Genomic DNA, 13,760 nt, shown 5'->3' on the forward strand with positions numbered 1-13,760 from the left:
ACTACCACTAATTAAAATAAGTACTAACCTTGTTTCCATCTGATTCCTAAGGCTACTTTGCAGTCTGTCAAGTTGTTTATAAAACTATGCTGTGCAGCACTTTAACTTTGTGATTTCTTTGTATCAGCTCTCATTGTGATTGTATGCTTGCTTTGATTGTTGGACAGTTTGGAAACAAGTGTCTGATAACTGCCTGTAAGAGTTTTGACGTTGAACCTCCTAGATCGTGAGGCGTGGAAGCTTCTGGATGTTGGTTAGGTGAGCAGCAGAGTGAACAAGAATGACCTGTTTTTCCCATTGTGAAGTTCTCAAGTCACTATTAGTGGCACCATTTGAAATTGCCAACCAGTCTCACCACTTTTAATATTTTGATGTAATTTAGTTTTTTAAACCGTTCATCCGATTCACTTCCCACTTGGCGGGTGAATTGCTGAGGACCCAAGGAAGTGCACTGTGGATTGTGAAGTTGTTCAGATGAACGGTTCTCCAAAGAAATCAGCAAGCAGAGACACCGAAGGCTCAGCCTGTTTCGAACAGTCACGTTTTAAACAGGCAATACATTACTGAATCTACTGAATTCAGTAGCTGAATAGTGAAGTACTGAACGGATATACATTTTGCATGGTTAAGAATTGTGGTCACAATCTGGGGTTTGTGAGGGGTTAAGGGTTAACCTCATCTCACTGCACGACACTTGGCGAAAAACAGGTTCTGGAGGGGAGCTCCATAATGGCCACAGCTCATCAATCCTCATTACACGTTATAGGTTTGTCCATCTATGCTTTATGTCTGGTTCTCTGAGCTTGAGCTGCTAGATAGTTGCTCCCAAACGGGGGAGAATCAGGTTGTAGGTGGGGGGACAGAGAAGTCGTATCGGGGGCGATCAGAGATGAGGAGAGAGGAGAGAGATAGTGAGTGGCCGGGATGACATCATAAGTGGCCACAGCTGGAGAATAACTTCAGGTCCTGTCAGGAGAAGATCCATTCGTCAGCAGTCACTGCAGGCCAGATGTGGAGAGGGGAGGAAAAAAAAAACACTGCAACTTAAGGTCACGGTTGTGTATTGAATAGTCTTTTATTGTCATTGAAATGGTGACCTGTAGAGTGGAGAACCTGCTAGAACCATACAAGACTACACATACATACATACACACACACACACACACACACACACACACACACACACACACACAGTTCCAAGCGCTGAGATGTTACTCTGTGTTAAAAGAAGGTTCATTAAAGACACTTCATGAACTGGATCTTGACTTGGACTTGACGAGTGAAATGTTATCATTCCTTTGAGTTATCCTTCCGCTCCGGAACATGACATCAGGCATTCAAGTAAAACAGGATATGAGGGCGGGGCCAAACATAGGAGGGAACAGGATTCAACCGTTCAGAGTTTGATTGGCAGGAGTGAGTGGGTGTGAGTTACGCCTTCCTACGTTCCCGACGGTGTAATCACAGGTGGGAATGTGGTGCCCACCTGCTCTGGTGGGGCCGCGATGTAATCACAAAAAAAATTAAAGGGGAAGTTAAGGCCATTTGAAACATTTTAATGAAGATTAAGTACAAAAATATGTATCCGACTTGACTTCCTGGACTAGGTGGATAATATGAACAGGAATGTGAGCAATGTTTTCAGTTTTATGCTTTCTTCATTATAAAACTCCACAGTGGAATTAATGCTGTTGTTGCCAAGATGGAAACACGCTCCAATGAGCCTCTCCTGATGAATGGGTCCATACCTTCTTCTGGGTTTAATGTTTATGAGCCTGTATTGCAATACCTCCGGGTATTACCTTCGGGTACTGCCGTAGTAGCGACTTATATTCAGAAAAAGGCCTAAGACAGAAATTGCTACAGCTGTATTATGTGTGTGTGTGTGTGTGTGTGTGTGTGTGTGTGTGTGTGTGTGTGTGTGTGTGTGTATGCGTGTGCGTGTGTGTGTGTGTCTGTGTGTGTGTGTGTGTGTGTGTGTGTGTGTGTGTGTGTGTGTGTGTGTGTGTGTGTGTGTGTATGCGTGCATGCCAGTATGTGTGTGTGGGTCCATGCATGCATACATCCTAGCGCAAGTGTGTGAATTTGTATATGCGTGTACATCAGTGTGTGGTTTCCGTCTCAAACCAAAAGAAATTCTGTTGATAAATAATATCTCCAGAAATCTCAAGCCTCAAAAACTGCTAATCCAAACAATACTCACAACACAATACAACACAATACTCACAACACAATACAACACACCTTCCATGGGCTGAAACCACCTTGTTTCCTCAACACACAACCACATACGCACATAAAGCACATAAGCACATAAAATCATGCACACACACACACACACACACACACACGCACGCACACACACACACTCTCACACACAACACAGCGGACAGCTTGTGTATACACCCGGCTGGGATTTGGGCAGTGCATGGCTACCGATTCAAACAGGTTGCCTGGTGCAATAAGCGGGAGGATTCCTCATGTGCGTCCCACATGCCAGAGTGAACGGGCCCCAATCAGCAGCCCGTCACCTCCGCTGTAAAGCAGTCAGGCTAGATTAGCCTCTCCCCCACCGCACGGCCCACCGTGTTTACAGACCCGCCGTAAACCACATATGGTTATACTCTGTAATCCAACACTACTATATAAACGGTGAGTCTGTGTGTGTGTGTGTGTGTGTGTGTGGGGGTGTGTGTGTGTGTGTGTGTGCGTGTGCGTGTACGCGTGCGTGTGGGTGCGGGTGTGCTCGTTTGTGCCTGTGTGTGTGTGTGTGTGTGTGTGTGTGTGTGTGCGTGTGTGTGTGTGTGTGTGTGTGTGTGTGTGTGTGTGTGTGTGTGTGTGTTTGTGACGGCTGCTTTTTCGACCGTGACTCACAGCTCAGTGAGGAACCTGTGGTTCCCAAACAGTTTACAGTTTGTAGGTTCTGTGTACGGTCATGTGGTCGGACGGTGGGTACTTATAAACTCCCGTCTTCATCAGATCCCAAACTGACGAGGAGGAGGGCGGGGGTGGTGCGGGTGGCGGGGGTGGTGGGGGAGAATACAACACAGTTAAGTGTAGGAAATGTCACCAAGCTCAACCTCTGTCTGGCGTGTGCGCTCCTCTGCACATATGGCTCCAACATGGCCGCTGGTGTGCCAGTTGCTGGATGTGCACGGGCGCCAGCATTTCAGAGTCCCGAGTCCCCTTCTGAAACAGCTGCCGCTGCTCTCTCCTAATAGCTTCAGGAGGGACGTGCCAAACACAAGAGCCACGGAGACGCTGGGCTAAGCCTGGGAGGGTTCTAATGAATGAATCTTCACCTGGAACCGTTAGGTAAAGTGCCCTTGTGCAAGGTAACAAACAACTCTCTGGTTATCTGGTTGAGGCAGAACTTTAGTGATGGCTGGCCCTCTAGTTTACACCAAGTCTGAGATGTAGTCAATTTACATAATTATTCGTTATTATTGCACCTTTATCCAAAAAAGACATCACCATTATTATTGTCCGAAATGAGCTGGTAGGGTTTAGACCTATTTCTAAGGGATGCTTACAGGTAGACTGTGGATATGGGAGTTTGAACCCACAACCTTTTGGCTCGGGGTCTTTACTTGTATATATAACTCATCGGGCAAGAGTGTGCACATGTGATGCATGCATTCCGGACTTTGTTCAAATCTGTGTATGTGCACGGTGTAACGCATGCGGTCGTGTCCTCCACTTGGTATTTCCAACACAAACAGGGAACGCGCGGTAATTAGGGGCTTGCTAACACTGCGTGCTAACGTCCCCTCAGTCTAAAATACGAGCGCCCCGTCGCCTGCGATAACTGTTTTTTTATTTTCTATTCTTCAGCTCAAGGGCCCCCGGGAGCAGATCATCCAGCGGTCCGTCCTTTACCCCTGCTGTCTGTGTGTCCCCCGTTATCCAGCCACATTCTTCCCCCTCCCCGTCCCTTCCCTTCCCCTCTTCCTTAAACGACAGGTCCTGTCGCATCCGGAGACACATCCATCAAGATGAAACAAATGAGTCATTATCGCAGCTTACAGTGCACACCAGCAAGGGTAATTTAGCCCTTCTCTCGAAACGTGTGGGAGTTTTTAATATTGTGGAGAGCAGAAGACTCTGTCATCCAGGGACCCGTTTGGCTTTTCATCAATCTCCCATTTTCCCTTTTTCTTTTTATTTTTTTTTTTTGCACTCCTCCAAAAACCACCCCCAACCACGCAGCACCCGGCACACCTCCGCACTCTCCCAGCCCCACCCTCCCACACAGAGGCGACCAGCGGCTGAGAGTCACACAGTATTAAAAATAATAATAATACAGAAAAAAGACATCATTAAAATTTGCTGCTTTGGGTTTTTTGGAAGGGGGGGGAGGGGTAAATTGTTTCTTTTTTTTCTTTGAGTCTCTCAGGATCCAGTGGACCTCACAGATGTTTCCTCATCGCACAATGGTAAAGCTATGGGGATATTAGCAAGTCTCTTTCATCTGAGTGTTATGTATGTGCGCCCTCCAAACCAGTTGAACACCACAGTTTCCATTTGTTAACAGAACACTGAGCATTTAACCGCTTTGTTCTCGCACACGCCCGTCTGAAGATGTGCAACGAATCCCATATTGCGATGGAAGTAAAAGGTAATATTTTAAATTAAATAAACGTCAATACGGACCATGGAAAAAACACACTGATCATGTCTCAATTAGACGTGTTTGGCCTTAGGGTTGTACATGTTGCTTCGACGGATCGGGGACTGAGAATCGGGATCTCAGCCCAAAAGATGAAACTATCGCTTAAACCTATGGTGACTGGACATCTCCGCTGTCAGGGGCCGGTCCCTTTCTCTTAGAGCCTGTCACTGCCCGCAGATTTCCCGGGAAATTGCCCCTTTCATATAGATATTTTTAATTTATTTTTTTTAATTTATGAATCGATTTTTAAATGGCAATATGTTCTAGATGCTGTTGCATATTTATTTTGACAGTGGATAATTAGTCTTGTGTCTATCAGAGAGGCAGTGACCTTGCTATGTGGGTTGCTGTAGACATCATACCATAAACAGGCATGACCGAACATAAGCAAGAGGCTGTCAATACAATAGAGAACGATTCCCTATTCAAGTAGCCTACTTTGGCTTGTTTTTGGCTGGATTACAAAAGCTTAAAACACATCATAATAAACCACTGGGCATGTACTGCCCGTTGTTTTACTCCAGGACTACATTTAAGAATGTAGGCAAAAATCCCGTTTTTAATTTCAGAAATCACCTTGCCTCAGGAACAAAGCTTATTATCCTCAGATGAGGACATCCAACTTCATGCAAAAGAACCGTCTGAACAGTGCAGTGAGAGGGAAAAAAAGAACGATTTTGCTTTTAGATGTTTGGTCCAACAATAGAATTTCAGAAACCAGGGATTGAATCCTAAAGGACTCACCTATCTAGGGTCTAACCCGACTCCCACATCCGTCTCCCTACGGCCAGTATGTTTTATCACACTCCCGTGTGTTCCCCACGCCCCTGTCACATTTGTGTTTGTCTAACGCCGCAGTAACAACCTCCACTGTCATGTCAGTGACACTCAAAGGCGTTGAGCGAAGCTACGCCGAAACTCAAGCTTTGGTGTCAACATGAACACACGCAAACGTGACGCTTCGCCTCAACACGTCGTATCCATAAACAGTGAACTCAGTCACACCGCCGCTCTGGAGAGGAAAGGACGGGACCTGAAAGGAGGGACAGAGATAGAGAAGGAGGAGGAGAAGAGGAGGGCAAGCCCTGTACTCCGTTCACAATGCAATGGAAAAATGGGCTTCGAAAGAAAGGGATTAGGGAGAGTTATGAAGAATGGGTTCCATCTGGACAAAAGGAAGATGGGGGCCAGGGAGAGGGAGGGTGAGGTGAGGAGGGAGCGCTGGGAGGAGCTGGGGAGTTCTCCCCCCCCCCCCCCCCCGCCCCCCCCACCCTAAAAAACATCTGGAGAAGCAATCTGGTGTAAATAAGCAGGCAGCGATTCGCTGCCCACCCAATAAATAACACAAGGAAAAGAACAGCGCACAATCTGCAAGGTTTTTTTTTTATGCCTGTTTCTACAAGACTATGAATTAGTCTGAGCGCTGTGAGAACATCATGGTCGGCTTCACACGCATGCACACACACACATGTACACAGGCACGCACACACACACACACACACACACACAAACACTTCTCATGCACTTGCCCACATGCACACTCCTACGCATAGATGCAAATTCATACACACACACACACACACACACACACACACACACACACACACACACACACACATGCCGGTGGAGACGTTCACATACATGCAGTTTGAATGCATGTGTAGACATTAGAGGAAGGGGGCCTGGCTATAAGAAGAGGTTTGCAGGCTGTTTCTGGTTGGTTGTTTGATATAAGAAGAGGTTTGCAGGCTGTTTCTGGTTGGTTGTTTGATATAAGAAGAGGTTTGCAGGCTGTTTCTGGTTGGTTGTTTGATATAAGAAGAGGTTTGCAGGCTGTTTCTGGTTGGTTGTTTGATATAAGAAGAGGTTTGCAGGCTGTTTCTGGTTGGTTGTTTGATATAAGAAGAGGTTTGCAGGCTGTTTCTGGTTGGTTGTTTGATATAAGAAGAGGTTTGCAGGCTGTTTCTGGTTGGTTGTTTGATATAAGAAGAGGTTTGCAGGCTGTTTCTGGTTGGTTGTTTGATATAAGAAGAGGTTTGCAGGCTGTTTCTGGTTGGTTGTTTGGCGTGTTGGTGGGTCAGTCTGTCGGCCCATCGGCCGGTTACTTGTACAGTTTGTTAGTTGGTTAGTTGGTTAGTCAGTCGGTTGGTTGGCTGGTTAGTTAGTTGGTTGGTTGGATGGTTGGATGGTTGGTTCGTAACTTGGATGGTTGGTTGGGTAGTTGGTTATTTGGATGATTGGTTAGTTGGTTGGTTTGTTGGATGTTTGGATCTCGGTTGTTTGGCACAGGCAGACCTGATGATAGCCATTTGGCGCCTGCTGTGTTTCACCTATATCCATATCCGTGTGTTATTCCAGAGAATATGATTCATACTCACAAACACAGGCGCCCACTCTCTCACACCTACACCCACACCGCCCCCCCCCCCAGCTCTCCCTCACGGGGCCTCTCTTGGCTTGGTCTCCCATCGTCTCTCTTGTCCACGCCACAAAGAGAGCCTCCCCGTGTGGGATACAGGCATGCGCCAATCCTTCTGAGCGCAGAGAGCCGCTCCACCATTACCAGCGTAATGTCTCTCTCCCCCTGGGTCTCCCGGGACGCCCCGCCTTGCTCTCGTCCTCAACCAGGAATATCTACTTGTTTGTGTTGTCGCTGCTCTTGCTTCTGCGCCGTGTGTGTTTTTCCTAACCCAGATACGGGGGGGGGAGGGGGGGTTTTAACACAAACAGCATATTGCGTGCTAAGGTTGGCAGCAGCACACATTGTTAATTATGTCTTCCATGCCAAGCGCACAATCACACAGTAATTGGAGTTGGAGCAATGGATTGTGGGAGTGTAGCAAATGATAATGACTTCTTGGTCATCTGCATTATCACAATCATCAGCAACGTAATTACTTAATCCGTTAGCTGGATAGTTAAAAAGGGTAGTTAGTTGAGGGGTTTGTCTCCCCACTTGTAAAGGCAGTTAATACCAGATGTGAGTTCTTCTGGCTACTTCCATACTCCCTCATCACCACTGCAGGTCTATGTCTGGGGGTTTCTTCTTGGAGGGCAGCTGACACCAGGCATACATAAGGGTCTGTATCGATTGGTCTTCCACTCCTTCTCAATAGATCTCCTGATCAGATCACCTTTCTGTGAACATCTCTGCAGGGGCTCCTCCTGCTCCATTGAGGTTCCTCCCTATGGTCGATGGTTCTGTGAACATCTCCCGCTCTGCAGGGGTTCCTCCCTGTGGTCGATGGTTCTGTGTACATCTCCCGCTCCGCTGGGTCTCCTCCCCGCCGTCGATGGTTCTGTGCTTGAGGGTAGTTTAGTATCCTCTCTGGATCTTCTCTGGCCACTTGCATCGACTTGTGTCCGACCTTAGATATTCTTAGTGTCCTGGAAATATTAATCATAACTATAATACACAATTATAAACCTTACATTAACCTTGTTTATATAATTACTAGTCAATCTAAAAGGAACTGTTTACATTCTCCTTAAGACCTTAAGATACCATCCTTCCTCTCTCTAACTGAGAGAGGTTAAGGTAGTTCAGATTTGCATTCCCACTGGAGCCACTGAGTCTGATACTGAGGCCAATCCACTGACTTCTTTGTTGTGTAGATTTGTTTGACTGTAGTGCAGCCCTGTTTCACAGACTTGCAGACATGTCCACTTCCCCCATAGTGTATTACAAATTAACTTTCCTGCCAATCCTAAATGCTCCAGAATGGTCACTCCCACTCACCTTTGTTACCTGTGTATTCCCTACCCACAATGTAAACGTTTCCCTGTAAGAATCTTGTTCACCCATTGTCTCACTGAATGCATCCGTGGTAACTTTGCTGCCTCTACTTTCCCATGATCATGCTCTAATATTAAATCAAATATTTCGCTGGCTGACGTGTCCTAAAAAGAAGTTTCACACATCACTTAGTCTTTACTTCACAACCCCCTCAGACCCTTTGGAAATGTTTTTTCTTGCCGTGGTGCATCAGGTACATAATATTAGAATATTGTTTCGTCTCTGCCAACCGGATAAACATGGACACATTTGTCTGGTTGTGCGTTGTGCATTTTATCGACCTAATTGTTTTACTTTCCTCAGTCGATAGTCATGTGATGGATCCAGCCTTCAGTGATTGGCTCTTTGATGAGCACTGAAAACAGATGAGATTGGTCGATCACAGAGAGATCCGATACCTTGACTCATTCTTTATTTACTGCTCAGCAGATACTTTCATCCAAAGTGACTTTGTCATTACAGACCATACCCTTTTCTTTTTTTTTAAACAAGGTAGCAGGAAGGACATCCTGCTCAAAGATGGGGCAGTGGCCAAAGCCAGTACCTGTTAGCTGAGAGTAAAACACCCAAACCCCGACACTGACCTGACCTCTGACCTCTACTAGGCCATTTAGCTAGGTCAGGGTTCTAAAGATAATTCCTGTTGGTGACCAACTTACAAGCACAAAGTTCATGAGGTGGATGATAGCTGTCCCTGTGTGGGGGTGTTTTTGTGTGTGTGCGCCTCTATATGTGTGTGTGTGTGTGTGTGTGTGTGTGTGTGTCTGTGTTTCATATAACACAAGCAGATTGTTTCCCTCTTTTAAACCAAAGTTTCAAAGTGTGGACGGTAGCGGTCTGGGGGCGGGGGCGGGGGCGGGGGGCGGGGGGGGGGGGGGCACCAGATTCAAGCGGGGATTCAAACCAGCATCCTATTGGCCATGGCCAGCCATGCTCCACTAGCCCTGCGCTCGCTCGCCCGCCGTCGTTCTCCGAGGTCTCTCTGCTCGTTCGTCACCAGAACCCCCGCGCTCCCAGTCCCGGCACCAAGGTCTTTTCCCGCCTCTTTCTATTGTCACCTCCCCCCCCCCAGCTGTGCCGGGCGCCACTGAGGCCCGAGGAAGGGGAGAGCGGGCGTGGCAGATGGCACCGGGCCTGAGGGGAATACAGGGAGGCCATTTTGAATGCCACCGCAACCGAGCCCCCCCCAATCCCCGCCCACCACCACCACCACACCGCACCACCACCACCACACCACCAACACCACCTCCACCACCACCACCACACCACCATACCACCACCACCACCAACACCACCTCCACCACCACCTCCACCACCACCACCATACCACCACCACCACCACCTCCACCACCACCACCATACCACCACCACCTCCTCCACCACCACCACCTCCACCCCCACCACCTCCTCCACCACCACCACCCCCACCACCACCAACACCACCAACACCACCACCTCCACCTCCCCCACCACCACCACCACCACCACCTCCACCACCCCAACTCCACCACCACCCCTACTCCACCACCACCACCACCTCCACCACACCACCACCACCTCCACCACCTCCGCCACCACCTCCACCACTACCATACCACCACCACCACCTCCCCCACCACCACCACCACCACCATACCACCACCACCACCACCACCACCACCTCCACCACACCACCACCACCTCCACCACCTCCGCCACCACCTCCACCACTACCATACCACCACCACCACCTCCCCCACCACCACCACCACCACCACCATACCACCACCACTACCACCACCACCATACCACCACCACCACCATACCACCTCCACCACACCACCACCACCTCCACCACCTCCGCCACCACCTCCCCCACCACCACCACCTCCACCACCACCACCACCTCCACTACCACCACCACCATACCACCACCACCTCCACCTCCACCACCACCACCACCATACCACCTCCACCACCACCACCTCCACCACCACCACCACCTCCACCACCACCACCACGTCCACCTCCACCACCACCACCGCCACCACACCACCACCACCACCACCTCCACCTCCACCACCACACCACCACCACCTCCACCACCACCACCATCATACCACCACCTCCACCACCACCACCACCTCCACCTCCACCGTCACCACCACCACCACCACCACCACCACCTCCACCACCACCATGGAGAGGGGAGGGGAGGGCCGTCTCCCCCCACACCACACACTCCACCCCCTACATCCACGTGGGGGGAGCAACAGGAACACAGCAGGGGGTAAAGTGTGTGTGAGGGCAGGGGGGAGGGGGGGGGGGGGGGGGGGACCTGGGGAGAACTGGGGTCTCCCCTCAACATCTATCAGGGCAGAGTGTTAATGAGAGGAGGGAGTGAGAGAGAGAGAGAGAGAGACGGGGCGAGGGGGAGCGAGACCCAGAGAGAAAGAGTGAGAGAGAAAGAGAGAGAGAGAGAGAGACAGAGGATGAAAAGGTAGAACAGGTGAGAAGGAGAGGGAGGAGGGCCCTGAGGAGCAGGGGTGACAGGTATCAGCACCGGCTATAAATAAAAATAACCACAATGGGCGAGATAGAGAGAGGTAGGACTGAGAGGGGGGAGGGGAGCGAGAAGTGGGGAGGGAGAGAGAGAGAGAGAGAGAGAGCCTGTAAAGTAGAGAAAGACCACAAAGATAGAGAAACAAGAACAAAGTGAAAGACACTCGAAAGGTAAAACAACAAAGGAGGACAGAGCAGCCGGTGGATAAGAAGTTGGCTCCTCCTCCTCCTCCGCGGTACCCGGCTGTGTACTTCAGGAAGGGCCCCCATGATGCACCTCTGCACCACCTCCATCACCACCCTCACCAACCCCCCTACAACCACCACCACCACCTCCATCACCACCCTCACCTGACCCCCTACAACCACCACCACCACCATCATCACCACCACCCCCATCACCACCCTCACCTGACCCGCTACAACCACCACCACCACCTCCATCACCACCCTCACCTAACCCCCTACAACCACCACCACCACCTCCATCACCACCCTCACCTAACCCCCTACAACCATCACCACCACCACCTCCATCACCACCCTCACCTAACCCCCTACAACCATCACCACCACCTCCACCACCACCACCACCATCACCACCCTCACCTGACCCCCCTACAACCACCACCACCACCACCTCCATCACCACCCTCACCTAACCCCCTACAACCACCACCACCACCTCCATCACCACCCTCACCTAACCCCCTACAACCACCACCACCACCTCCATCACCACCATCTCCATCACCACCATCTCCATCACCACCCTCTCCATCACCACCATCTCCATCGCTACCCACTCCACCACCACAATCACCACCCTCTCTGCCTCCACCATCACCCCCCACTCCAACCTCCGCCATCACCCCCCACTCCAACCTCCCACTCACCATTCCACCATCTCCACCCCCCACCATTCCTCCGTCTTCCAGGACAGTGTTCTAAAACCGGCCAAGCATCGCTGATGCATCATGGGATGTGGGGGAGGTGGATGAGCCGGTGGGGGGTGGAGGTGGAGGAGCAGGTGGTGGTGGAGGTGGTGGAGGAGGATGGGGAGGGGGGGCAGGTTTCAAGGCCTCATGAATACTTGATCAACATGAGAGGGACCAAACAGGGGGGTCGCCGGGAGAGACCGGAGCTCCATCAATATTCCATCGCACTGCGGCCGGGACATGTGATGTTCAGGAAGGAACGCCGGCCACCTCTTCCATCTTCCATCTTCCATCAAGGAGGAAGTGGCGGGGGGGGAAAAGTTTTCTCCAAGTCGTCGTGGTCGTCAGGCGCCGGCGCCGCCAACAACAATTACCTCGCCACCATCACCGCGACAACCGCCCCCCCCCCCTCTGTGCACCCCCCTCCCAGGTCAATTAAAACTAAATGACAGCGCCTACTAATCAGTTTGACGGGCATCGTAAGCTCCGACTCGCCGTCCGGTGTACGCATGAACACAAAGTTATAAAAATGTTCAGACAGAGGCCCTCCTAGGGGGGAACGCGGCTGTAATTAACGCCGGGCGATACTCTAACTCTGTGATGTACTTTGTTGCTAAACTGTTCAGCGGCGGTTGCACAGTTTGTTGAGTGAGAGCGCTTGCAGGAGCTTTGCTGAGTTGATCCTCCAGGGGGGCGTGGAATCAGCAACCCGCCGTGCTCCACGCTATAAATAGGATAATACACGATGCTGTTAGACTGTTTTTCACGGCGGCTTAATGCTCTAATCGTTCCTGTGTCTCTGTGATTTTACTTTCTGCAGCTCGGCTGAACTTGTGTGTGTGCGTGTGTGTGTGTGTGTGTGTGTGTGTGTGTGTGTGTGTGTGTGTGTGCGTGTGTTGTGTATCTCTGTTTGTCGCCCCACCACCAAGTGGCCAAGCTCTACCCTCGAAGCGCACGTTGACTTTCCCCCTGCCGGAGATTACAGCGGCTGGTGAAGTTGTACGACAAGTGTGTCCGAACAAGATGTGTGTGAAGGTTAGCGTTCCCACTGCGGGGGTGGCTTACTGGCTGGGTAGAGGGGAGGGGCCGGGGAGGAGAGGGTAGGGCGGGGTGGGGTGGTGTGGTGTGGGAGGGGGGGGGGTCGTCTTTGTGTTTTAGTTACGGTTCGTGAAACTGGGCTGCGATGCACAATAACCATAAACACAGACAAACACCTGTCCGCAAGGTTACAGGGCTGAGAACGTCACTCGTTACAGCGTTCCCTCGTTAAAGCCCCACCGTCGGACCAGGGGTTCTTCACCGCACCGTCCTCACCGCTCTCCTCCACAGAGGTATTGATGAGCCACTGCTCGGGAGGAACCGCACGTGGTCATCTTTGACGTGGTTTTCCTTTCAGAATTTGTTTTGTTCTGCAAATGCTTTACATTTGAAAGTAAATTGCATCGTTGTGTTAGCCGGGAGTAACTTTTCATGGCCATATTTCTGCTCTTATGAATTTAAGAATAACATTGAAAACAAATAGGCCTATGTACATTTTGGTAATTAACTTACTCACGCACAAAGAGGGAAGAGAAAAAATGTATAGCAAGCTTAATAAAAAAATCCTATGTCTCATTTTCCTGATTGAGAATTTGAGAATGAAGATAAAAAAATCATCTGGAAATATGCAGCCTAAGCCGTTAAATACAGTCCAGCGCACTGGCAGGTAATATGGGTTTATTTTACTTATGCAGACCCTGAACGGGGGGGGGGGGCATTTACCTCAAACCTTCCGCTTAGAGGAGTGAGAAAAATAGCCACTTGTCTCCGGCGT

The sequence above is a fragment of the Micromesistius poutassou genome (genome assembly GCF_964030765.1).
Source record: "Micromesistius poutassou genome assembly, chromosome: 6".
NCBI classification, from domain to species: Eukaryota; Metazoa; Chordata; class Actinopteri; order Gadiformes; family Gadidae; genus Micromesistius; species Micromesistius poutassou.